The 27,080-nt window shown below is 45.3% G+C and overlaps 1 protein-coding gene across 7 annotated transcripts in view; it reads left to right on the forward strand.

The window, feature by feature from the left end:
* OSBPL3 (oxysterol binding protein like 3) overlaps positions 1 to 27,080 on the forward strand; it is a 164,563-nt gene that overhangs the window by 36,561 nt on the left and 100,922 nt on the right. The window contains exon 1 of one of the 7 annotated variants that reach the window (XM_090046743.1): positions 5,299 to 5,319. The exons of the other annotated variants lie outside the window; for them this stretch is intronic. The gene's annotated coding sequence lies outside the window, so the exon portion shown is untranslated. Of the gene's footprint in view, positions 1 to 5,298; positions 5,320 to 27,080 lie in introns of those variants that run through there. 7 annotated transcript variants of the gene reach the window in all.

The following is a 27,080-nucleotide window of genomic DNA, read 5'->3' on the forward strand; positions in this document are numbered from 1 at the left end:
GGTAGTGGGAAGGGGCAGTGAGTGGGTGCATGGAGCGCGGTGAGAGATGGGTGGGAGTGCAAGGCCTGCACCAGTGCACCAGGGCCAGCACTGCTGGGGCCCAGAACAGGGTGGCAGGAGCATGGAGCCTGGGCTGCCAAGGGGTCTATGGAGCTGGACTGGTGCCCTCCTTTCCCTACTTGAGCAGCGCAGCCCAGTTCCATGGAGCCCCTGGTAGCCTAGGCCCCATGCTCCTGCCCACCCTGCTCTGGGCCCCACCAGCACTGGCCCTAATGCACTGGCATGGGCCCCGTGCTCTCACCCAGCTATTGCTGCACTCTGCGTACCTGCCTATTGTCCCTTCCCCTTTGCCTGCTGCAGCCATTTCCTGTCTGCCAGTACTACATAGTTCCCAGCTACAGTGCTGGGACCACAGGAGCCAGCCTGGCCAGCCCTGATGACTGGAACGATAGTCCATGATCCTTCACTGCCTCCCTCACTACTCCCCTTATCTGTATTTCCCTTTGCACAGGGAGGCAGGTACAGCCCCAGGCCAGAGGCTTTCAGCTGGGGCTCAGGGTGGTGGGGTTTGGAGTGGGGGTGGGGTCAGGCTGGAATTGCTGCTGAGGCTGTTTTATTTCTGCCACTGGATCCCTCTGGGTCCTGTTGCCCCCGACTCCCATCATCTTTGACAGGCAGCCAGGGGCAGATTAATATTACTTTTCTAAATTTTTTTAGGGGCCCTGTGGGCCAGATGAAAAGGCCTGGCAGGCTGGATTTTGCCTGCCCCTGGACTAGACTTTTAAATACTATATGCCCAAAATGGAGGGCTTTTTGGTAACAAAACTGTCTTGGTACCTACTGTGGGGGGGCGGGAAGTGTGTGTGTGTGTTTAGAGAGAGAAGGTATATAGATGTTGAAAATTTAGGCGGTACAAACCAGACCTGCAGAGTATCAAAGCACGTTGTTTCGAAACTTGCAGGTATAACAGGGTTCATGAAGGCAATGCTGAATGAGAGGGCTGGTTATCTCCAAGTTATAGGAAGTGGTGTAATGTACCTGCCCCTTTCACTGGCTATGTACACATGTTCAAATCACTAGAGAGAATTCTCCTGTTTGCTTTTCCTGAGAGAGAAACTTACCAAGAACAGCTGAACAGACACTCAGCTGTTGAGCCCCTGAAGACCAAATTGTTTGCAGTGCTGAGGCTGCACAGTTAGGGAGGGGCCCTCTGTGTACACGTCTCAGCATGCTTTGTGGTGGCAGATGGCATCAGTGCACAGGGAAGCCCTGCTTAGCTGACCAAGACTGCTTGGAGTCTTGTGCCCTGCAGCACAGTGTGGAATTGTGACAGGGCCACGTTCTACTTCTGCTCAGGTGGAGCAGCAGAGTCAAACCTCGGCAACAGAGTCTTGGCTGGGGAGGAGAGGCTGTGGGGAGGAAAGCACCCTGGCATGCTACTTGACTGTGCTGTGACTTCTCAGAAGGGCAAAGACATGTACTCTTCCAGGAGAAATGGTCTTGGGCATGGTTTAACCCTGTTTGTTCCCAAGTTATTTTCTTCCTGAGGCAGCTATTTTAGCTCTGGGGGAAAAGTATTGAACAGATCTGTATATTCTAGAGGTGCACTGAGGCCCCCACAGTAAGGGATCAAGGCCCCCATGGTAAGGAAAGGAGGGAGTGGGGCTGGAGCAGGGGCAGGTGCTGCACAGCCAGGTCAGGGTGGGGCACAGGATGGAACTGTGGGTGGCTCACATAAGGGGGATGGGGATGGGGAGCAGCTCCCTGTGCTGTGCATACCCCAGGGGAAGCATGGGGGGGCTTGTGACCCCTGGATTTGTGCATGGGGCAAGGGCAGGCTGCCCACTGCAGGCTTGGGCTTGGGGCTCTTCCCAGTGGAGTCTGGGCTGTGGCTGTGGTTGGGGCAGGTGGAGATAGGGCAGGCAGTTGTGGTGCTAGGAGGTGGGGCTACAGGATAGCTATGGGAAATTTTGGGGTGGCTATAGCCCACTTCATAACCCCCACCCACCTCCCAGAGCAGCCCCAGCCCAGCCCCTTCTCTGCCAGGAAGAGGCTGCAGCATGAAGTCCACCCTCACCCTGTGTACAAATCTGGGGAGCACATACCTCCCCTGGGTGTGTGCAGCATGGGGAGCTGCCCATGGCTCCATCCTATGGCCTGCCCTTTCGCAGCTGGGCAGCCCCTGCCCCACTCCCTGCCTCACTATGGGCAGCCTTGATCTATCCCCTCATGCCTGTTCCTTCCTCCACACCCCCAGACTTACCAAACGGACACTGCTCTCTAAACTGCTGGGCTGCATATTGGCAATCTGTTCAGTATTGGCCAATGTGACTGGTTAATAATCAGCCATCGGTATCGGCCAAGAAAATCTTGATTGGTGTACCCCTAGTATATTCATGGCTTCTCCTGAGAGCAGCAACTCTCTCAGGAGAAACTAAATGTTTGTATGTGGCTACTACAGTACTGTTTTTTTTTGGTTTTTTTTTTAAATTCTCTCTGTCCATGTATAATTCTTTATCTAATCATTTCCAGTAAACAACCCTGCATAATGAACTGTCATTAAAGAGATGTCTTTCTGATTTGTGAGGGTTTTTTTCTTTTCTTCTAAAAGGGTATTATGTCTGATTCATATTCTTAAGTAAGTCTTTTTTTTCAGTCACCTCTGGGCTTATGGGCATCAGCTAGAACTTAATACTACTGGTTTTTAACTAATCCCTAACAACTTGCAAATTGTACACTAGTAGTAGTAGTCTCTTCTAAATGGCAGATATTTTACAATTTCAGAATTTTAGAAAGCTAAGGAAATAATATAGAGAAATATATTTCACTCCCCCGCTTTCCCTGGGAAGTAAATGCTCAAAACATGTATGAAAACTGGAGCAATTAAGTTGGAGTTGTGTTGTAAAAATGTGTTTGTTTGGTTTTGTTTTTTGTGTTTTTTTTTTTTTTTTTTTTAAGCCACCACTAATTTGTCAGAATTGCTACATCTAAAACCGATTTTAATACTTGTGCATGTTCACGTAATGTCTGTAAAAACAAACAAACAAAAAAAACTAGACTCTGTTTATGAAAGTAGACGATAAGTACAAGACAGATATTGTAAAATACAACAATTGCGATGAAGCAACATTTTTTATTGTTTGTTTGTTTGTTTGTTTGTTTGTTTGTTTGTTTGTTTGTTTGTTTAAAGAAATACCAATGTAATTGTGTGTCATTCCTAACCAGGATATAATTATTCTTTGAAAGCAAGTACAGGGCCTGTTTACTCGGAGTTATCCCACAATTTTTGTTTTGTTGGGTAGCAAATCCTTTACATTAGAAATTTTTTTAAAGTGTTTTTTTAATGTCTAAATCAATTATAATGGTAAATGGCTGTTCATTCCTACAAAGCTGCCTTTCCCCACCCAACTCCAGTACCCCTTCCCCCACCTTCAATTTCCTTTTGCCTGTTATGAAAGGAACCTGTTCAACAATACTCATAGCTAAGTCTGTTTGTACAGGCAATCCTTGGACTTGGACACAATTGGTTCCTGAAAACCACGTCTTAAGTCAAAACGTTGCAACTCGGAACCAATTTTCTCATAAGAAACAATGTTAAAAATGGGGGATTAGTTCCTGAACAAAGGCCCAATACCCTATTTTCACCAAAAATACCCCATAATTTTGTATTCTATCAATTATAGATGAGTAATATGGCTACATTAATGTATTTAAATAGCAATCACATTGAATTGGAAGGACTTACTTGAGATGACTTTGCTGGACTTTTTGAAGGGCTCTTGGCTGGAGTCTTCTCAGGATTCTTGGCTGCAGGTTTTTTCTGGAGTCTTGTCTGTTTTCTTAAAGGAAGTGTCCAAGAAAGTTTGGACAGATGTTCTCCAGGAAGATGGGCGATGCAGCGAACTTGTTCGCTGGCATGACGTCACATCGGATCGAGCATTGTAAGGTTGAAACTGATGTCAGAAAGTTGAAACGGTGTCAATTTATAAACGTTGTAAGTTGAGGACTTCCTGTAGTTTCAGTTCTAAAATCTTTAAGCTTCTCATGGCTTGTCACTTTTGAGCTAAAACGTGTTGATATTGGAAAAGTTTAAAAAAAAAAAAAAAAGTTTCAGTTTGGTCTTCTCCCAAGAGGCTTTTGGGGGAACTGGGATATATGGATCTGTCATACCACTGAAATATTCACCAGAAGTCCAAGGGAACAGCACTAATACATAAATATGACTTCAGCAACTGCCCAGTTAGTGGAATCGAGCTGTATGGTAATTTGAGTACATACTAATACCAATGATGATATAATACTGGCTGCAAGGCTGAGTTGATTTCCCCCCCCACCAACCAGAAACCTTTGATTTAATTTATTTGCTGTATTTTTGTTTTACATCTGTAATTTTGTTGTTGTTGTACTTATTCTTGAGAGGCTAATTCTCATCAGTTGGAAAGCATTAAACATTGATGTTTAGCTAAATATAAATATCACACTGAAGTTGGTACTACTCTGCTAACTGGGAGGTTAATATGTGCATGTGAGTGCATGCATATACACACTTACACAGATTATACATTCAGATTCTTAATTATGTATTTATGCCAGAGGGGGATAAGTGATGCATTTTTATTTATTATAATAGCATTCATATTTTAATTGTGACTTGTGTTAAGCTGCATGCAAATAAAAAAATTAAACTTTAAATATGACAAAACATTTCAAAATCACTTTCACTGGTTAAATTACCTTTTAAAATTTGCTTCATGCATAAACTTATATTTTTCTTATCAACACGGCTTTAACTACAAAGCAGTTCCTTTAAGCCAAGAAAACATTATCTGGATTTAATATGGTGAATAGTGCATGAACTTGTTTTCTGGGGGTTTTTTTGAGGTTTCGTGTGCTTATTACTCTGTTCTTCAAAATTTTAGGATTAGTATATCTCATCTCCCTTTATGCATTAGGAGAAAAATGTTTTCCTGGGGTTCAGTTGCCGCCTTGGTTTTGAATAATCTAGCGCTCTCTTCAGATCTTATACAAGTATTTTGGATTATTTTAAATAACACAACGTAAATAAACCTTAGAGACAATCGGTACTAGTTTTGTGACAGTTGCTTGTAGTGTTTCTCAGTTGTTCTGTCTTAGATTCTCATCGCTGATGTGCATTGTGTTGCCTTTTGTGACTTTTTTTTTCCCCCTCCTGTCTACCCTAGCTCGTACTTTTTTATTAAAGGATGAGGAGGAAGGAAACCAAAAATTGTTGCAGATAGATGGTCTACTTGTTTCACCTGGCATCTTCAATAACCTGTCATTGGCCAATGCTACGGAGAGGTTTGTTTGTTTGGGTTTTTTGCAAGAAAACAATAGCAATTGCCATACTAGACTATTACAGAATAACCTTATTTTTAGTTTCTTCTTACCTCTCAATGGGCCAATTTTTATAGTTTAATTTTATGAGGGCTTATGCCACGTCTGTACTTATAAACACTGTATTTGCTATACTTACAAACATCTTTGTCTTGTTTGACAGTGCACTGATGGTACTCTAAAAATATCTGATTAAAATTTCATTGGGAATTGCACATTTTTCCCCTTAAAACTAATAGGTTTATGTGTCATTTGTATTGGCATATATTGTGCCAAGGCAACTTTGAAAAGGAGCTCGCAGGAGGGGTGGCAGAAGGAAAACAAAACAAAGAGTATGGTTGCTAAGCACTGAGCAAAGAAAATTCTGGCTACACACGCAAGGTAATTTTTGCCCAGTATCATTGTAAAAACTGCTATAGGTCCTAACTACTGTTGCTATAGAAAGCTAGTTGCATTGAACTGAATCTTGAAATAAACAGTAGACAAACAGAACAATGCATTAGGTTTGCAATGCATTCTGGTGTCCTTCAGTTTTGGGTTGCATTCTGTTTTTAGTATGGCTTCTCCATACTTTGGGTCTCTACATTTCATTGGATGTACACAAAACCTGCATTTTGCCTTGACAAAAGGGAAAAAATCCATAAAAATTCTTAAATATTATAGGTCAAGTCATTTTAATTAAAAAAAAAAAAAAAAAAAGGAAATGGCATTACTAAAATCAGTCATGAAACTAGCAGCTTCTTAAATGTATTTCAATTTCTGCTTTAATGCATTTTTTTGTTGTTGTGGAAACACTTCAAGTTTTATAACAACTTTATTTTTTTGGTTGTTTAAATTACCTGATATCAAGTGTTCTACTTTGTTTTCACTTAAATGGAAAGGATTTTAGTATGTTTTGTTATAAAATCTAATTCAATTCAATTTTAAGATTGCCCACTTTAGTTTTTATCTCTTCTCTGAAGGCCATTGGGAGATTATAAATGAGATTTAGTGTTTGTGTGTGTTTTGAGCCACATCCTTTTTTAATCATCCATTTCTATCTTAACCAGAAAGGCGTTTGTGAGATGTGGGTTTTTTGGAGGGGGCTTGGGTTTTGCTGCCGCTGCTGCTGCTGCTTTGGGAGTAGGGGGTGTGAGGTATTTTGTTTTGTTCAACCTTTAGTTCAGTTAATCCAATTTGATCGTGCCAAATTTGAGAACTTCTCTTAAGCACATTTAAAAAAAAAAACCCTTCTGATGTCTTGACAACTAGGAAAAGGCTTAAGTCTCTTTGAACCTTTTTAGTTCTGTTTTAGAATGGGAAGTGGCCCTGTTTTTGGACATAATATGCCCTCTTCTTATACACTGTATTGTACAGTGGACTCCTGAGCCAACTGTGAGACTTGACTTCTGCTCCAGCTTATAAATTATTTAGACATTGACAAAACACCAGTGCCTCTTTCTGTTTCTTTTTATAAGTATTGAGGTAGCATCTAGATGCCCCAGAGTTTACTGGAGTCTCCTTGACCTACAAAAGTTCAGGGCCCCACTCAAACTCATGGCCCCTTCCCTCACAACAGACTTACAAGCTGGACCCCGCTGCTCGCCATGCTGCGGCTGCTCTTCTGGGGGGAACTATTTTAGTAGAACTTTAAAATTTTGTTTGGCATGGGGGTGAAGGAACTAGTGAGGAAAGATAGAGCCCTGACCCAACAGATATTCACCTATTGGGTTGGGGAAGCAGGAGCCTGCCCTGCCCTGGCCAGTGGATGGGAGTGCTCTGGCAGCCACCAAGTTGGCTGCCAAACTGCCCCACCTCCCCAATCCTCCCTCCCATCTCTAGGACTATCAGCAGGGGAGGGAGAGGTAAGGGGAGGAAGCAACTGGCACAGAGATGCTGGCTGCTTTTGAAGGGCCAGAGTTGAGTGGAGCAACTGGTGGAATGGTGCCCCCTCACCTCCTATCCCCGCCCCCCAGCTACCCCAGCTGGGGTACTAGGGGGAGCTGGGCTAGATCTGTGAGGCAAGAAGGCTCTGTTCTACCCTGCCCCCTCGCTACCCTCCCCCCACCCACTTTAGCCATTCCAGAGCAGCCAGGGGTGAGGCTGGGCTGCTATTGCCAGCACAAGCACCAGCCTAGCCCCATTACTATGTGAAAAATTAACCCTGGAGCCCCATTACTATGTGAAAAATTAACAAGTTCCCTAAAGCTCTCTGCTTGAGTGCCTTAATCTAATACTTCCTTTTAACAGGGTTAATTTTTCATGTAATTGGTCATTTTAAAAGTGCTCTGCAGCCATACACATATGTTAAGCCATGGTTGTAGTGTGCTTTCAGGGGCCTGGTCATGTGAAAAATGTCACTAGTGTAAGCACCCTATATGTGCATTTAACCAAAGACTTGTCTCTGCTACAAATAACTTACAGTGTATTCATCAGAAGTCTTGTTTTTTAAGGAGTTAGGTACTTTGCTTCTGTAGATAGTAATGTTGAATACTGGGGCTGAAAAGCAGAGGGGAAAAAAACCATGCATATCATCTTTATCACCAGCACAAGTTGCTCTGACCTCCTGTTAGGCTGATGTTACTACCAAAGTTCTTTAATTCTTTTATTGTTTGACTGGCATGTAGATCCCACTAAATCCAACTTTTGCTGAGAAGCTGATGTCCCTCTTCCTTTGTATCCATCAGCTTTTGTTTTAAAGCAGGGTAATCATGGGTAGCAGATCTACAAATATGATGATCAGGATCATGAAAATATTAAAAAAACAAAACAAACAAAGTGACATGTTCAGGAAAATGTTTGTACTTTTCCACATGAATGCCATGTGCCCCCAGAGACTGGGGGGGTAGGCAGCACAGTGAGTTCCCACAGGTGGTGGCAGTGGCGAGCAGCGAGCTCTCACAGGGGGCCATGGTGGTGTTAGCGGCTCCGTGGGGAGGGAGGTGGGAAGTGCCGACCGGTATTTGGCGACCACCCACAAATGCCATCAGCAGTCTTTGTGGCGAGGGGGGGATGGCAAGCAATGAGTGGCTGCTTGCAGGTGCCGCCAGCAGCGGTGGTGCTGCTTTTTGCAGGGGGTACATGTGCACCCCCTACGCATCACCAACGCTCTTCCATGACACAGTTTGAAGTTGGAGCTTGGTTGGCTTCTAGCTAAATCCTTGGGGTAAGTACAGGCAGACAAAGACTGAGGCTGAATCTATTCAATCTAGGCAGCTTCTTCCTGTATGGTATAGGCTGAGCCAATAACCAACTGAACTAACATTCAGTTGTCAACTGGGAAAGGCAAGGGGAGGCCTGCACTGACACAGGCCAGCAGGTGGTGGGTACCAGCAGGTGGTGGGTACTAGATAATATCTCCCAGCCTGTGGACATTGCCAGCCCAGGCAAGTGTCCCTAACCCCCTGCTATACCCCCACAGTGGGTTAAGGAGCCCTCTGTCTCGGTGCTGACCCTCAGGAAGTTTTCCCCCAGCATGGGTTCCTCAGTCCAACCAGCACTAGGGAGCTGAGGGGAATTTTTGCCCCCACTCTTCCCAGTTGCAGATTGCTTCAGTGTCTGCCACAGGAGGGAGGGAGAAGTAGTTCTCCGGGCTGGGTGCCTGCCTGTGCAGCCCAGCATGGGGGCACTAGGGAGTCCCTGCCTTGTGGGGGAGGTGCTTTTCCCCACCCCAGTCCTGGGCAGCCTTAAGGAGCTGAGGGGAATGATTCCCCTCCTGAACCCCACAGCTGGTTGCCTTAGGTCCTGCAAGTCTGAGGCAGCTTTAGGGAACATAGGGAAATTCTCCTGCTCTTCCCCAGCCAGTTTTGCCTTAGCTGCTGTGAGTCTGAGGCAAAACTAATGTAGTAGAGCAGAGGAATTTCCCTCTACTCCCTGGTCTGTTCTGAGACTTGCAGGGGCCAAGGCAAGCAGCTCTGGGCTTCAGGAGGGGAATCATTCCCCTCAGTTCCCTGGGGCTGCCCTGAGCTGGGGTGGGAGCTCCCCAGTGTCCCCATGTTAGGCTGCATGGACAGGCATCTGGCCTGGAGGACTTCTCCTTCCCTCCTGTGGAAGCTGCTGAAGCAGTCAGTAACTGAGAGGGCTGCCAGGGGTCTGAGAAACCTGCACCGCAGGACCTTTCCCTCCCGCCACATGCTGTATAGACTCTGGTTAGGCAGGTCTGGGGTCTCTTCTCCTACTCTTCCAGTCCCTGCAGGCTGATGGACATGAGGAGAGGGGTGAGGCAGTCACTACTTCCTTGGAGCAGGCAGCATAGCCTAAGGCTGCAAAGCATCCTGAGATGCTGGGGAGCTCTGAATTGACTTGAACCAGAAAGAGATCTCAACCAGTTCCATGAGCCAGTTTGACCTAAATCATTTAAGCCTGATACTACATCCAGTCAGGTCTATCTTAAACTAGTTTTGGTGATTTTGAAAGTGGTTTATGTGTGCTGAACTTCTGTTCTGTTTATAGCTTTAAACCAGTTTCATATCACTTACATCAGTTTGTGTAACTTCTGTCCCTAGCCTTGATGTTTTGAAGTATAGGATGCTGATTTTTTTTCTTCCCTTTTTTGCTACTCAGATATATAAATAAGACCTTAATCTGTGCAAGTCTCACAAAGATTCATGTGCAAATAATATTAACCTGATCTGAGCCCTTAGAATTTAATTCAACTGCCATTTCAGATGCATGACAAGCTTATTGTTTAGATTTGTAAGGGAAGAACTTGATGTTCTTAAGGTGTCTGTGGTTGAGGTGGTTTGCTTCAGAGGTGTGAGTTCAAGACAAGTCCTGGAGTTTTGCCAAAAACTGCCCCTTCTCCTCTTCCCCCCAACCAGACATACCTATAGGTGCCTGATCCTTTTGGCTGGGGAGTCCAAAGGTAGTCAGATGTGATGGTAGCTACATCATTCCCTTGTATGTGGCACTGGCTAAAAAGCAGGTATACCATAACCACACCAGCCCAACAAACACTTAGGCTCAGATGGACCTGCTTTGTTTCTTTTCATATTGATCAGAAGCCTATTTGAAAGTGAAACAACAGTAGCACAAAGCGAGTTGACTTAGCCCCTTACTTGTATTAGTGTTGATGAAGGGGAAATCAGGCCTATGGGGATCTGAGAACTGATTCTGCAATATATGTTATCTGTAGCAAATTAGTAATAAATTAACCACTTTTTTTTTTTTTGCTCTAGGTATGGCCAGTCTACATAATTTAGGCTTTATTTAGATGCATTAAATGGAAGACTTGTTTTTAAATGAACAGTAATTGGATTGCCACACTTTCCTATGCATGTTGTGTGACATCATACTAATGATTCCTGTGCTCATCTGTGTGACCTGCTAGCTTCTTGAATTTGCATTGCAAGTACGATGGAAAGCTGTCTGATGTATTGCATTTGGGAAATGTATGCACTTTGAACACTTGCTTTTAGATACAGTGCCTGCCTGTTCACCCCCTCCCTTCTGCTGTTTTTTTGCTGTGGTGTGCTTGACTCCCTATGATCCGAGACCTGAAGAATGTTTTGCATTTGAAAACTTGTCTAACTTTTATCCAAACTACATAGCTGGTCCAACAAAAGATAACACCCTAAGAAATCCTTGTTGCCTGGGCAAAGACTTCCAAACATTAAGTTGTTTATATAGCGGGTGGGGGATGGGGAGTAATGCTAATAGAGTATCACTAGCAAAAACAGATGCGAGGTTGTTGTATAATTGCCTGGGGACTCCCCAGGCAAAATTAACAGAAGGGGGAAATCATTTATGGCAAGGAACAGAGGCAGTAAGTTGCAGCATTTTACTGGAATCTAATTATCCTGAAGCACTGTATGCTGAAATTACATAAGCAACCTGCAAGGGCTGATTTTAGGCTCTCCAAATTTAGCTTCTGAAGCACCCAGAAGAACAAAAGCTTCTCGTATTTGGAAGCAAGACTGAATTTATGAATTATTTAGACATGAATGAGAATCTGGGTATCTGGGAGCATGATATCACTTACATTTTATGTTAATTTTAAAGTGCAAATGAAGTTCTTGGCTCTGAATGGTAGTTTGAAGAAGCTGTAGACTGAGTATAGGTTAAGTGGGTGATTGCAAAGGAAAAAATGGGCCAAAATGGCTAGGGACAGAAGTTGCATATAAACTGGTTTAAACCTATAATAGAACAGAAGTTCAGTGCACATAAACCAGTTTAAAAATGGCTAAAACTGGTTTAAGATAAACCTGGTTGAGTGTAATATCAGACTTAACTGATTTGGGTCAAACTTGTTTATGAAACTTCTGTCAAACCCCTTCCTGGTTTGAGTTAAATCAGCCCCTGGCAGGGACTGCCCCTTTTCTTCCAGGCAAACCCTGGCTTGGGTCTGGAGCCAGGAAAGGGGGTTAAACCCACCTTCCCCTGAGCACACAGCTCCCCTGTTGCTAAACTTCCTGAAACTTACCATTGGCTGTGACTCTGGACTTTAAATTCCAGAGGTGCATGGAAGCAGGAAGAGGAAGTGATGAGCAAGCTCCGCACCACTGCCTGCTGCCCAACTCAGCCGTGGCTTTTCCCAGCGCTTGGGGGGAGGCAGGGCATTCAGCCCAGGCTACAGCAGGTGGCAGCACAGGGCTGGGAATGGAGCTGTGGCAAAATTTGAGGCGGCTGCAGCCTCTTCCCAGCACCACCGGATCCCACTCTGAGCCTAGCCCCTGGGGAGAAGAGACGGGCAATGCCAGCTCCACCCCACAGCTGCATCCCTCCCCATTGTTGCACAGATCCAGGGGCACACGCCTCTCCCGCGCTCTCCCAGGGTGCAAGTAGTGATGGGAGTTGCTCCCACCCCACAAGCCGTGCCTCTGTACCTCACCCCCCTCCACCCCAGCTGAGCAGCGCCTGCCCCTGCCCCCTCCTTTACTGTGGTGGGCATTGATCTGCCCCCTCCCCTTCTGACTTACAGCTGGAGGCAGCTCTCCATGCTGCCAATTGTGCTTTGGGCTGTGGCTGTGTGCAACACGGGCATTTATTGGCCAAATTATCAGCCCCATTGAGCCAATATCTGATATAGACAATTTTCTTTATATCGGTACTGATCTATCCTTGGGGGCGGGGAATTGTCAGAAACACAGAAACAATTAAAAAAATGTTGTTTCTAAACTGGCCCTTTTGGAGAGCTAGCTTGTTGCTATGAAAACAATGCAGTTGCACTTACTAAAACAGGTCCAAACTGAAGGCATGGAATTGAGGCATAATTAGGGAGAAATGAAGGAGTCTGCTCTTGCTTATGAACAGTGCATGCCTCTGGCAACTGGGGAGGCATGGCTGTGCCGGTGATGGCGGGAGGCTGGTGGTGGTGAACATGGTTTTGGCACTGTTGTTGCACAAGGGGCCGTTTGAGCTCCTGGAGGCTAAGTTCCACTTTGGTCTCCAGTAGTGAGTCGCACTACAAGCCACAGAGACAAAAGCCTTTATTGCTTGCAAGCAGGTTGGCCTGGAGTCATGAGACTCAAATCAAAGCCGACCCCGAGTGCCTATTCTCCATTGCTTATATACTCGATTACAAGGTATCGGAAAATTCCATTAGCGCAGGCATACTTCAGGTTACATAGTTGTGAAATTGGTTGCAAAATTTGGGACTATCTAGCCGTTAGCTTGTGGTTTGCATTCTCACACAACAGGGCGGAAAGACAAATTTCAGGTCCTGGGTAAATACATTCTTGTGAAAGCATAAAGCGTTAAAGCAAACAGTTTTTAGCCCCCACTTGTCCCACAATTATCCCCCCTCAAGATGCTTTCTTTTTAATTCCTCATCTGTCTCCCGTGAAGCATTGCGAGTTGTAAATGTGTAGCAGTTTTGATCCTTGCAGAAATAAATTGGTTCAGGGCTTGTATAATATGAGGGCCTCACATTAAGATAACTAGCCCCACGAGTAGGACTGGTATGAGGGGCTATAGAAGGGATAATAGCCATTGTATGGGTCCCCCTGCCCAGGTTCCCCATCTTGCTGACTTGATGTTGCCAGCATGCTGCAGTATTTCATTAATGTTTTCTTGTACTTGCCCTGACTGGTTTACATAAAAGCAACATTTCTCTTGGAGAAACAGGCATGTTCCTCCTTGTCCTGAGGTCAAAAGATCTAGAGCTCGTCTATTCGTCTATTCTGGAGCACCACCCCTGCAAGAGAGTCAAGTTGCTGCTGGAGCAAGGTTAAAGTCTCACCTGTTGTTTTTTTTCAAGGGCTTTGGCTGTCTCTTGGGATAATTCTTGCTGTAACCCTAGCGCAGTTCCCCCAGTGGCTACCACAGTTGCGCCGGCTGTCGCCGCTACTACTGCCATTAGGGGTAGCAGTGGGACTGCTCTTTTAGCTATACTACCTATTGCTTGTAGTCGGAAGGGGAGTGGAGTCCCTGAGGGGGCCACCTCGATTTGTGGCAGCACAAACCCTAGGGAGCAGGTTCCTTGCCAGCCGGGAGGCAGAACCCAGTAGGCTCAGTTACCGCATATCCATTATACTCCTGATGCGGGGGACAGGACACTATTAAAGATAGCGGATGCATACAAATGCTGTGGGTTAAGGTCGACTTCCTTCCCGTTCTGAGTTTCCTTTGCAACAAAGGCCTGCAATGTCTGAGCAGCCATGGTAGCCGAGAGCAAATGGTCTAAGGGAGGATCTTTATAGGAGGTATCGTTCGTGGGGGAGAAAAAGATTGATCCTCGGCCCGCATCGAAAAGAAGCTGTCCTTGAGGCTGCAAAGAGTGATATAATACGATTGCATTTGGCGCTCCCTGTTTCATAGCAGGGTGAGAGTTTACTGGCCTGCCCCAGGAATAATTTGAGTACTGTCTAGGCTCTGGAGGGCTGCTAAGCTGTGAGGGGGAAAACACCGAATAATTAAAGCCACTTGGGGTGAACCCAGGGGCTTGGACCACGAAGGTAAGGTTACACTGCCAGGGTTCTATGCTGCCAAGATAGACAGCACCTTGGTAGCTGGTATAGTTACTTTGCAAGCAAATTGGGTATAAATTCTCAGCGTGATTAGTAATATATCCGAATATGGACCCGGATGCTGGGCTTTTTGCTGTAAAGGGCTGATCTTTGAATTTCCATGCCGACTTAAGCGCTTGTTCCCCTCCCCTCAGAGACTGACCCCTGTCTGATTTAGGGTGCGTTCTCGTCCATTGAGAATTACTAGCCTGTAGAGAACCCCACAGGGATGGTGGGGCTGGGATAGCGGTTCCCCAGCTTCGCTGGGATACACAAAGCCAACAGGCAGAAAGGTTTAGACTATGAGCCGTGCGGTTAGCAAGCTGGTAGGAGGAGGTTAACACTCCTTCAGGAAAGGGGAATGGGGTAGTTGGGAGGAATGAGAGAAAAAGCAAGCAAAGCAACTGTTTTTCCATACTACTAGGTTTTAGACGATCGCTTAAGTCGGAGCGTGAGGTCCCCTGCTTGCTCACTGGTCCAGGTGTCGGCTTCTTGTTCCGAGGGTGGCCCAGGTTCTGGTGCGGGCTCACCCAGGGAGCTGCTGTCTACCTCCTTATCCAAATATCGCTTAATTCTGGTGTGATGGATCCAGCGGTCGTGTTTCTCAAGTTTCACCACAGAGTGAGTGATCAACAGCACCTGATAGGGACCTTCCCATTTTTCCAAGAGTGGCTTGCGCTTCCACTGTTGTATCAACACCTGGTCTCCGGGTTGGAAGCTATGGACTGAGGCATTCAAGGGAAGCCGCTGAAAAGAGGCAGTATACCTGGGGGGAGAGGTTAAAACAGACTGCAAAGCAATAACGTATGTTTGTAGCTCACCATTACCCAATTCAAAAGTAATTGCTTCCCTGACCCCTGGTGGCAGGACTCGGGGTGGCATACCAAACATTATCTCGTAGGGGGACAATTTAATACCTCTTCGTGGTGTATTACGGATACGAGTTAAGGTAACATCCGAGTGTAGTTGCTTCCACTCCTCTAAGTCCTTTTGGAGAGAGATGCCAAAAATGTGTGGGGCAGATACAAATCCTTGAGGCAAAACAGTCCACATAAGTTGAGACTTACGGTGAGTGTCCAGATCTTCCCATTCAAAAGCAAAGAGCCTTTGGCTATCCTCATGGAGAGGGATGGAAAAGAAGGCATCTTTTAGGTCAAGCACTGTGAAGATCTTTGCATTTGGTGGGACCTGGGTTAGGATGGTGTGAGGATTTGGGACCACCGGGTGATCTACTAGAACTTTCTGGTTCACAGTTCGTAAGTCCTGCACCAATCGGTATGAGGTCCCGTCGGCCTTGCGTATTCCGAGTATGGGGGTGTTAAATGGAGATGAGCCTTCCACTAGCCATCCATAGCCTTTAAATTTCTCTATGAGGGGTTTTAATCCCCTTCTGGCTTGCTTGTTAAGGGCATATTGCTTTTACACGGGCGGGCCCCTCTCCCTCCTTAAGGTAAACCCTTACCAGTGTCACATGCTTGGCCCTTGTGGGGGTCCCGTCAGCCCATACCTGCGGATTTGCATCTTCCAAGCCCTCGATTCCCACCGCTGAGCTTTTGCCCTTCAGGAGGGCCATCTGATAGATGGATCCTTGTTTCACCGATAACTGCACCACAATCTGGTTTCCTCAAAAGAAAATCTCAGCTTGGAGTTTAGTAAGGATATCTCGTCCCAACAGGGCAACCGGACAGGCGAGGGAGTAAACAAAGGCATGTTCAAGTAGATTATTGTCGACTTTAGTGAGGAGAGGTCCGCACACGGGTAATTTACTTTGCTTCCCCTCAATTCCCTCTACCGTTACATACTTCCCATTCTCTTCTCCGGATGGGGGCTTTTCAGGGAGCATTGAAAATGTAGCTCCAGTGTCCACTAGTGCTTCATAATTTTTACCACCAACCCTTATTGTTACCATGGGATCCTTGCGGGACTCCGCCCGCAGGGTGGTGGTTTTGGATCCCGGTCCCCATCAACTGGACTCCTCCCCAGAAAGTTCGATTCTCATTTGGTGTGCTTTAGGGTGCTCCCCCCTCTTTTTTCTCTCAACCAAGGGCACTCCCTCTTCCAATGTCCTTTCTCCTTGCAATAGGCACATGTATCCGCCTCGACACGTCCCGCTCCCTGTGACACGAAACCCCCAAATACCCAACTAAACCCAATAGTCTTGAAACCAGTCAATAAGGTATCAAGGCACTCAGGCATATGCAGATGGATTGAAAATTCCAAAACTAAAACTTCAGGAAAAAAGTTCTCTTTTCTTCTTAGGATACCTCCAAACTAAATGCATGCATTATTCCAAAACAGATTACCAATTCTAAGCATATCTGGAACATTACAGCTTCAAATGAAATGGTTACTATACCTTCACCTTTAAAAGATCACCCCTTCCACTGCCCCACCACCCTATAAATCTGTCTGAAGTACAGAACATATCTACCTTTTCAATAAAGTGGAGTAAGGGTGCAGAGATGGGGGAGCAAGCCGCCGTATGGTGCCTGCTTCCCCCATCTCCAAGTTTGTCCCAGCACATGCTATTTCGTATGCTTTTTTTTTTCTGGGGTTTATTTGTGCTACCAGAAAATCCTGCACTGCAAATTAGCAGTGCCAAGCACGGTTTAACATGCAACGAGTGCAGTTTGTGACACCACAAAGCCCACATGCCTGCACATCTGAACACACCCTAAGCATGCAAGCCGGAAAAAAGCAGAAGCAAATCCAAATTATGACAGTCTGCCTGAAAATCCAAACTGTGACAGTCTGCCTGCAAACACCACTGTGCACAACAGGTGAGGAGACAGCAGCGTGACACAATGCAAAAAAATATGCTGACAGTTGCACATTTCCTGATCCAAGATGGCCATGCCCAACCAACAGTCAATGTAAGGGAACTGGTCCCAATGTCAGTCATGAACTACTACGTTATGCACCCTTGTGACCTGGTCAACATCAAAGGATCCCATTCCTGGCCAGTCTACCCCGAAGGTAGACCATTCTAATTGGCAGAACTTTGAAATTTCACCCTTAGTCATTTTTATTCCATAATCTCCATATTTGACAAATTTATCAAAATTGCGCAAAATACAACCCAACGGGGTGCTGGAGTTTTCAACTCGGGAGCGACCCGTACCCATTATGTCTCTTTCCAAATTCTGGGCCAAAGAACTCCCAGACCAACGTCCTGACGGACCAACAAATAACAATACTAACAAAATGAGACAGGGAATTAGTATACTCGCTCCAAACACGCCCAGGTACCTCGTCCTCGGAGTCCGTGGCTGGGGTGACTCAAATGGAAATGGAGTGCCTTTAACCTCCCAGGTGCCCCGACTCACACTTTCGGCCTCGTGGCAAGCCCAAATTATGGCTTGGTGCGCACTCCACGAGTACGTACGGCAGTCTTGTCATCCGGCCCCGGGGTGGTCCAAGAGCTCTCCTGGCTGGCTCGCCAGAATTGTTGCACAAGGGGCCGTTCGAGCTCCTGGAGGCTAAGTTCCAATTTGGTCTCCAGAAGTGAGTCGCACCACAAGCCACAGAGACAAAAGCCTTTATTGCTTGCAAGCAGGTTGGCCTGGAGTCATGAGACTCGAATCAAAGCCGACCCCGAGTGCCTATTCTCCATTGCTTATATACTCGATTACAAGGTATCGGAAAATTCCATTAGCGCAGGCGTACTTCAGGTTACATAGTTGTGAAATTGGTTGCAAAGTTTGGGACTATCTAGCCGTTAGCTTGTGGTTTGCATTCTCACACAACAGGGCGGAAAGAGAAATTTCAGGTCCTGGGTACATTCTTGTGAAAGCATAAAGCATTAAAGCAAACAGTTTTTAGCCCCTGCTTGTCCCACACTGTCAGCGACGGGGTGGGGGTAGCGAGCACCAACCACAGGTCGGCGACCACCCGCAGACACCACCACCAGCAGCAAGGGCTAGGGGCGATCATGGACCGGTGACGGAGTGGCAAACAGCAACTGCTGGCAGGTGCCACCAACAGTGTTGGCAGCGCCTTTTTGCAGGGGGTGCATGTGCACCTGTGTCTACACCCTACGCATTGCCCCGCTCTTACTAGCTTTCATAAACTGCTGAAAGTAGGGTAACGTATTTTATATGATGAAATGGTCTATCCCTAAACTAGACTTCTCCAAAGTTCACAAGTGGTGCACTGTTGTTGAGCTTTCCCTTGCTTTTAATGCTCTGTCCTAGTGTTTCTCACCTGGAGTGAAACAGTACCCTAAGATGCTGCGAGATTCTTCGAAGGGCCCAGCAACAGTCAGCTGTGTGCCAGGAGGCAAGCAATTTGCTGCTGCTTCTCTTCTTGCTTCCTTCTCACCCAGCACTGGGCACCCCAACATCCCACAGACAAGTAGTGTCCCCACCCCCCTGTTGGCTCCCATGCTAGATCTCATGCTGCTAGCAGCACACTCTGCTGCACATGCATGCATACATTAGCAGACAGGCAGGCATGGGGTGGCAGGGCTGTATTTTTTTCCAGCTCATGTCTTTGGGCTGGCAGGAGGGTCACAGCTGCACATGGTTCTTGTCACCAGTGTTTTGAGGCCCTGCAGAAGTGCTTCTCCCTCAGGTATAAAGTGGGGGCTAGGAAGAGATAGAAAAAACAGGTCACAGTGGGGTTAGTGCTTGCTCCCCCATGCTTACCTGGCACAAGCAATATTGTTGCTCAGTGATTATCAACCAGGGTGCCCCTACATTTTGAAAAATCATGAAAGCCTTGAGGCTAAAAATGTTGACAACCATTGTTCTAATTGGTTGGCTACTCCTCTGGATCAGTTTCCCCTTTCAAACCTTGCTTATTAGCGTTATAACTCGTTACCTGAGAGGTACCCTTCCTTAATCTCTAGCATGCTGTAAACAATTTAGGAGCAGGTGCCACAAGGGCTGTTTTTCAGTTCTCCAGTTTTTAAGCACAAAACGTTATTGTAAAAAAACAGCAGATGTCTATGGTCCTTTTGGTCATAATCAAAACTACTTGGCCTTTATGTTCATAGATATCCTGTATATGAAGATGAAGCATGTTGTTAGTACCTGTTTGACATCTGCATGCAGCTAACCACAAAAAGTTTCTGATTTAAATGTTAGTTATGGAATTTGTCAATGTACACTTCCTCATCTTTTAGGAGAGGCCTGTGCTATGGGCCAGGGTCTTTTTCAGAAGAAAAGTTGTTCTTGTTATTGTTGTTTAATTTTTACCTCAATCCATACATTAGAAGTGAAAGAGGTGAAATCTGTCCAGTGTCTCCTACTCTGCTAGTATTTGTGGGTAGTGGGAAGAACTAGTGTCTCTGGAAGTTGAAAAATCTGAATTTCTCCTGCTGTGACGAACATGAAAGTGCTTTCTTTTTTTCACTTTCACATGTGGGAAGACTGTGTAACTGAAGTACATATAACTGTTTTTTAAATGTAATCTTTTTAACTACTACCACATATCTTTCAAGACTTATTTTTAAATAACCTTCCCACAGAAATATTTGTCATCTTGTCATAACAAAAATAAAAGATCTGCACAATCTCTGGCAGACTTAGTAATAGCTTCCAACACTTTCAGGCTGAGCATTAAGTTGAATCCAAGTTGCATACAATTTGGGGGGGGGGGGGTTGTTTTGTTTTTTTGAGACATTTAAGTTTTACGTGAAAGGTTAATATTTAAAGGGAAAGGATTAAGTGCTTTAAATACAAGTACCACTTGTCATTTTCTCTTTCCTTTTTCCTCTTACATTTTTAACATGCTTTGAAACAAGTTTTTATTCGCCTCTTCACAATTAGTGTACATGAAATAGCATTCATAAGCATCTTAATGTTCATACTTCATTGCTTAAAACTGGGTCTAGATATTCAGTGTTTAAGCTTCCAACAATAATGTTACATTGGCTACATCACATTTAAGTTACTTAAATGGTTGCTTAAGTATTTACCTTATTTGGCCTTTATTTCTTCCCTTAAATAAAAACCAAAATCAGTAATCATTGATATGAACTGCATACATTATATGCTTCAAACTTCAGCTGTGTCTTGAAGTGTGTGATTTAGGGTGTGAACTTTTAACTTTGCCCCCCACTTTAGTCCTGTGCTCTCTTTGATCACTTAACAAATATGTCTAAATTAGATTGCTTTTAAATATTAACGTTTGTATACATTTTAGCTCCATGCTCTACCAAAAAGCCATCCCCCCAAATCTCTCTCCCTCCTAGCAAATGAACTCCTTGCAGCCCTGGCCCCGGTCCCTTCCTCACCATAGGGGCCTTGATTTGACACCCCACGTTCCTTCCCTCCCCTGCCCCTTTCCCCCCCCAGCAGACTTACCAGCCAGATGCTGCTCTCCAAGCTGCTGGGCTGCATACTGGCAATCAGCTTAGTATTGGCCAATATGGCTCATTAATAATTGGGTATCAGCCAAAAAAATCTTTATTGGTGTACCTCTAGTTATTTTATACCAAGGAAGTTTAAGGGAAATGTATATGAATAAATTAAGCAGGTCGTATCTATAACTGCTTTTTTGTCCAACTTAAAAAAGATTCATAAAACAACTGGGTTATTGTAGAACCATAATAAAAATGTAGCCAGGGAAATCCTGAATAACAATCAAAAAAAATGTGCATAACAACTGTGCTGTCAGCATCTCAGGGTTCCCTTTCAGTATCAGCTGAACTGGAAATATTAAATCAGATTTATTTAAATATGAGTTCAGCACTATGGGCATTTTATAGACGTGATGTGGGAGGCGAGGGGGGCGAGGCAGGGCATGCTTTAATTAGAGTGGCTCTCGGACCAGCTCTAATTTAAAGCACACAGAGCATTATGTGTATCTGTGTCCCTGCACTGAAAAATGGAGGCAGGGATGCTTTAACTAAAGCACCCCTGCTACTATTTTTCAGCATGGGGACTCTGCTGGAGCCTGCTGGAGCACAGTAATTACCATGCTCCAGCAGGTTCAATTAATCGAGTCTGCTCTTTGCTATAATTAGTGTGTCAGAACAGCCTCCCTGCATGTATACAGGTGCCCTTTTGCATCTAGTTAAATAAATGGGGAACTAGTCAGTCATAGTAACTTGCTGTGCTTCTTTTAGAGTATAGGCCACCATTGTAGGCTTTAAGAATGATTATTGTTGCTGGTTTCCATTGCTGGTATCCCACTGGGAACTGCTCCCTGGAGAGGCTCAGGGAAGAGTTGGATCTGGTGGGTGCTGCCTGGGCTGGGGGGGAAAGAGTAGCAAGGGGCCTAATCCTTTTTTTTTTTTTTTCCTGCGGAGCCTGCCTGCCCATGGCCAGGGGGGCTTGGACCTTTTCCTCCATGGTGGTAGTACTACCCAGGCAAGTGACTGTCAGGCAGGTGCTGCCCCAGCTTGCAGGCAGCACCCAGCCCAATCCAACAGTTCCTTGAGCCCGACCTGGGGCAGCACCCACCCACTAGCAGCCTGCCTATGTGACCCTAGGGGGTGTCACTACTGCAGAAGGAAGGACTGGGACCCTCTGCAGCTCAAGGGCTGCTTGGCCTTCTGGCAGTTCACCCCCCAGCTGCAGGAAACATGGGCAGGCTCTGTGAGGGCAAGAGGGGAAAAAAAGCATAGTTCCCCTTACTGCTTCTGCCTTTAGCCCACCTCTCCTGTGGTGGGGTGGGGGGGCCAGTAGCTGTCAAAAGCTGCAACATTACAAATAGTTATGTTGCAAACTAAACTACATGCGGATATGGTTAAATTTGCAATGTAGAAACTTATTTTAATCGTAAAACCCCTTGCATGTGTATAGCATGACACAAACCACAAAATGGCCAATTTTTCATCGCATGTACAAGTGCCTGTAAAGGTTCCCTGCCTCTGACCTGCCACTTGATGTTCTAGTTTCCCTAAGCAGAGCTATTTAAACTAAAGCTGAATGAGTAAATTGGTGAAATCTTAAAAATATGTAGATACTAGCCAATTGTTCATCAAGAATGATAAGTGGGGGGGAGCGGGTGGGGACAGAGCCCCCTGTCCAAGTCTGCTCCCCCTTCCCTCCTGTTGCTTGGGGTCCAGGCCTGCTTCTCCCTTCCCTGCCATGGCAGTGGAGGAGTGGGCCCGTGTCCTATGTGAGGGGTGTGGGGGAGGACCAGGCCCAAGGGTGGGGAGAAGCCAGCCCGCTGTGGCAGTAGGGGAGGGAGCAGTGGGCCTGGTCCGATGCAAGGGCAGCAGGTGGACAAGAGGACTGGGTTTGGGGTCAGTGTGGGAGATAGGCAGTGGGGGAGGTGTGGGCCCACGCCTGAGGGGACGGGTGGAGGCCTGCTCCTTCCCCCTTTCTGCTGCAGCATTGGGCTGGGCCTGCTGCTTCCCCCCCCCCCCCCCCCCAACTGCTGCTATGGGCTGGGTTCTCTCCATCCTCAGGACTGCTCCTCCCCACCCTACATTGGACCTGGGCCCATTCTGTCTTGCCTTCTCCCACTGCCACCTCATTGGCCTGGGCACACTCTTTCCCCTTCCACAGCGGCATGCCCTCTCCTCCCCTCCCCCCACCTTGGCCGTGCAGGCTGCAATGACAGAAGGGGGGTGCGGCAGACCAAGGCCAGCCCCAGCAGCCTCGCTCCCCCCTCAGCATCCCAAACCCACTCTTCCCCGCTCCACCATCTCCACTTCCAAGGAGTAGTGGGGGGCGAGGCCATCTCCGGTGGCTAGCCTCCTGCTTCTGCTCCACCATCGCTGCCTGCAGGAAGCAGGGCAGGGGGACACTGCGCTGGCCAGGCACCCCCCCTCTATCCCCTATGTCCCTGCTATCATGGCAGTGCTCTTCTGTGCTGCCACCTCCTGTCCCAGTGCTGTATTTGCACTCTGATGGACGGACAGACAGATTAAGGCTTTTATAGTATTAGAATTAATGTTGACTGGCTGGGTACCATCTTCTGTTTTTTAAAATCTATTTGGTTATCATTTATCAATAGCTGCTGTTTATTTTTAAAAATAGTGGAAGCCTTTCTGAGATTCAAAGAGTGCATCTGTGCATGCCATTAAGGTAATGTGATAAACTTTGATACAAATGGCACCAGGGTCAGCTGCTTCCAGGCAGGGTGCCTTTATGTGCACCTGGGACTGCAGCAGTTTGAGCAGTGGCAGAGCAGCTCTGGAGTGACAGGAGGCCCTGGGAGTCAATCTGGGGCCCCAAATAGCAGTATCGGGAAGCAGAAGGGCTGGCTGGGATGTGAGGATGCCAAAATGTAGGGCTAGGTGGCAGGCAGCCCCTAGATTTTAGCACCCTTGTGCCCCAGGCAGCCTCTGTCACCATCTGCACATGCATTTCAGTGTATGTAAGTACTCTACCATAGGATGGATAGTACTGTTCTAAAGTGGAGTTAAATTACTGTGCCTTAATACCAGCGCACACATAGGGAGTGACACCTTTACTGTAGAGCTAATTAGCTCCACAGGAAAGCACATACAGATGCACCCACTGGCATTTTACTGAGGATGGCGGGGAATAACTTCTCTTTTTAAAAATATATATGAAAATTACATTCACTTTTTTTTGTTCAGGAAAGAGGCATCCTTGAGTAATGGAGAAAAATTCAGAGTTAATTTTTGCAAATAACTAAATACCTACTTTCAAAATCACTTAGCTTTCAAGTTGTCTTAAGTTAGTCAGCTTTTAAAAATGGTTTAAACTCCGAGAACACTCCAGCACTTGAAAATTTTACCTTTTACGTATTTATTTTTTTAAATAACCCTAGTATTAAAAGAGATTTTTATAACCAAAACCTTATAGCCTTGTACTTCATGGAATACAACTAAATCAAGGAGAAGTTGCATAGAAAGGAGAAAAGAATCTCTGGTTCAAAAAAATGAAGCATCTCCCAGCAGTTAAAGCAGTTCTGAATGATAAAAACCGTTGTTCCTTTTTTGCTGTACTTCCTGCTTGTCATTTAGAGCTTGGTGTTCAGAACCAGGTTTTACCATTTAACAGAACAGATTATTCACCATTTAAGGTTTTTCCATTCCATTTTTTTTTATAGCTTTTATCTGCTGAAGGTCATGAACTTGGGTGTGTACAGCAGAAGGCCAATACAAAGTTGGACTTAAATGATGCAAGAAAACTGTATCTTTATCTCTGCTTTCATGTTGAATGAGTGCTTCAGAATGTATGTCTATTATAAAGTATACTTCTGGGAAGTTTCTACCTACAACAGATGCACCATAAATAGGCTTCAGTTTCACAAAGACTATTTATGGGACTATTTCTGTACCTAAAACGTAAACATGTGCTTAATAACACTTCATATTTTTAAATTTTAGTTTTTTCTTTGCACCCTATTGTACTTTTCTCTGTGAAGATGGCTTTTGTAAATACAGCATTGTTGCAGCTTCCATATCCCACCAGGTTAAGTGACTGGCCAACAACACAGTTAAAAGGGAACTGAAAATTTTCCAATCTAAGATCAGAGCCTTTTCAGCCTTTTCAAGGCTTTTCAGCAGATGCGATCAAACTTATTCTTGTAACACCAGGAAAAATTGAAAAACTTAATTTTTTTCACATGTGAGCGCACTTGATTTATGTATAAAATCTTCCAGTAACTTCTTTGTTCTCTTGCCTTATGCCCTGTTGACCACTATTAAAATAATTGAACTTTTAGGCATTTATAGTCATGCACTGGGATGCAGGGGGGGGATAAGATGCTTTAATGAGGGTGGCTCTTGGAGCTGCACTTATTAAAGTGACCGGAGCATCATGTGTATCACTCTCCCCATACTGAAAAATGGCGGCAGGGGTGCTTTTAACTAAAGTTTGTGTTTGAACAAACTTTAGTTAAGTGCCCTTGCCAACATTTTTCAGTGTGGGACACTGATACACATGACACTCTGGGTGCTTTAATTAAAGTGGTTCCAAGAGCTGCTCTAATTAAATCTTCTCTTCTCCTTCTCCCTCCCCCCCCCCGCCCACACACACACAACTCCTGGATCACATGTATAAGCACCTTTTTGGTCCTAGAATATTGGCAGGGCATGATCAGCAGATGCCCAACTGAGCTACTCGACTTACTTCACCATTGTTTTCAGGGCAGTGAACCTGTCAAATTCTGAAACTGAAAGGATGGGTCCTTTTGTTAGGATTCCGAATTCAGGATGGAATAACTTAAACTGGATTTTACAAGACAAAAATTTTTAAGCAAGCTCTTACACCCCCTACTCTTTAAGACTATACCTATAATTTGCTGTCCTGGACTGTGTGTTCTGTATAAAGCTCCAAGTCCTATAACACTGAGAAAAAGGATGCATGTGGCCTTTACCTAAGGCTGTTGGCTGCATCGGAATCTAAGAAATCTGTTCAGGAGTTCTTCACTTCATCGAAATGGCACAATCTAATGGCAAACAACCTAATGGAAGCCTGTTAGAAGAGCTAATGGATCTGGGAGTATTGCCAGGCAAGAGAGGTTTGTCTCAGGCTGTGCACGTAAGAGAAATACAAAGACGTTCATCATTTCTCAAAGAGTGCAGGGTGGATCTATTTGCAGGATCAACAAGCAACAACTGCAAATCAGGAGATGGTGCCCTCAACATACTTCTGTGGGCACTGTCTTTCACCCATCTTATTTCAGTAAAAAGGGAAGTTGAGAAACTTCTCTCGCGAATCTAGTAGTCCCACAGGTTCTCCATGCATCTCTGGAGGTGACATACAACTTTGAAGAAGTATGCCCTCTGCACCTGCTAGCAAGGTCCCTATCTAGGAAAGGCACTGACTGTAGATGAGAAATGGTTATAGAGCAAATGAAATAATGGTTATAGAGCAAATGAAATAACCTAAGCACAGGTTGGAAGGCAAGGTGGTGAGACTTGCTGTGCTGTTCTTCTTGGGAAAACCAACAGTAAGCATTCAACTGGACAGCCCCGTACTTGTGGTGTAAATCAGTAACCAAAAAAGTAAAGGATCTGGAGACGGTTTCATTTCTCTGATCATACTTTTTGGCATGAGTCAACAGTAACCCATCAAGCCAGTAGTATTTCTCACATTGTGAAGAAGATAAACCCTACAGTGATGGAACAGAGTGGGGCTGTATGAAGGATAGAATTGACCCCTATCATGTTTTTTTTGTTTGTTTTTTTTTGTGAAACTTGGAATAGGCTTCTGGTGAATTTTCATGCATATTGGGGAAAATGGAGGAGTTGCAAAATACCATGTCTGCTTCAGTGAAGCTGGACTCTACTCTCTGTGCAGCTCTAGTTTATGGGCAATGAAACAAATGCATTCCTGTGTAAATTTTGAGCATTGTCTTGTTGAAATCTCCACTAGGTTTCCATGAGGTTTCTGTGTGATAGAAGTATCTGACTGTCTAGCCTCTGGCCTTCCTCTTGATGACTCGGTAGTAATGAAAACATTAAAAAATATGGTACTCCTTTTCGGAACACTTCTTATTAAGTTATCATCACAAAGCATCTTGGAAAGACGTTGCTGCTTATTTTCCCCTCTTGCATATTAAGAAATGAGGACAGACAAGTCAGTGACCCCAAGCTGCAGAGAGATGGTGGGATTAGCTTTCAGAGGTTCCCAACTTCCTTTACTGTGGTCGGAATGCTAGCTAGACAGACCTCTGCATGCTTCTATGTGAAAAGTGTGATATGCCTTTAAAGAGCAGCGTGCTTCTGTCTGAGGTAGCTTTGAGTTGGTATAATGCACGAAGCAAATTTTGAGTGTGTGAAGGATGATCTGTTTAAAAAAAACAAAAAAAATTGGGGGGAATAGGGTAAGGAAGAACTTGGTATTCTGAGGAATTAAAAATTTTAAGTAATTTCTATAGCTCAGAAGACAGTCTGTGTCTAACTACTATGGTCATTAACTTAAA

This window comes from Crocodylus siamensis, chromosome 5, assembly GCF_052110815.1.
Source record: "Crocodylus siamensis isolate JL-2025a chromosome 5, ASM5211081v1, whole genome shotgun sequence".
Lineage (NCBI taxonomy): Eukaryota > Metazoa > Chordata > Crocodylia > Crocodylidae > Crocodylus > Crocodylus siamensis.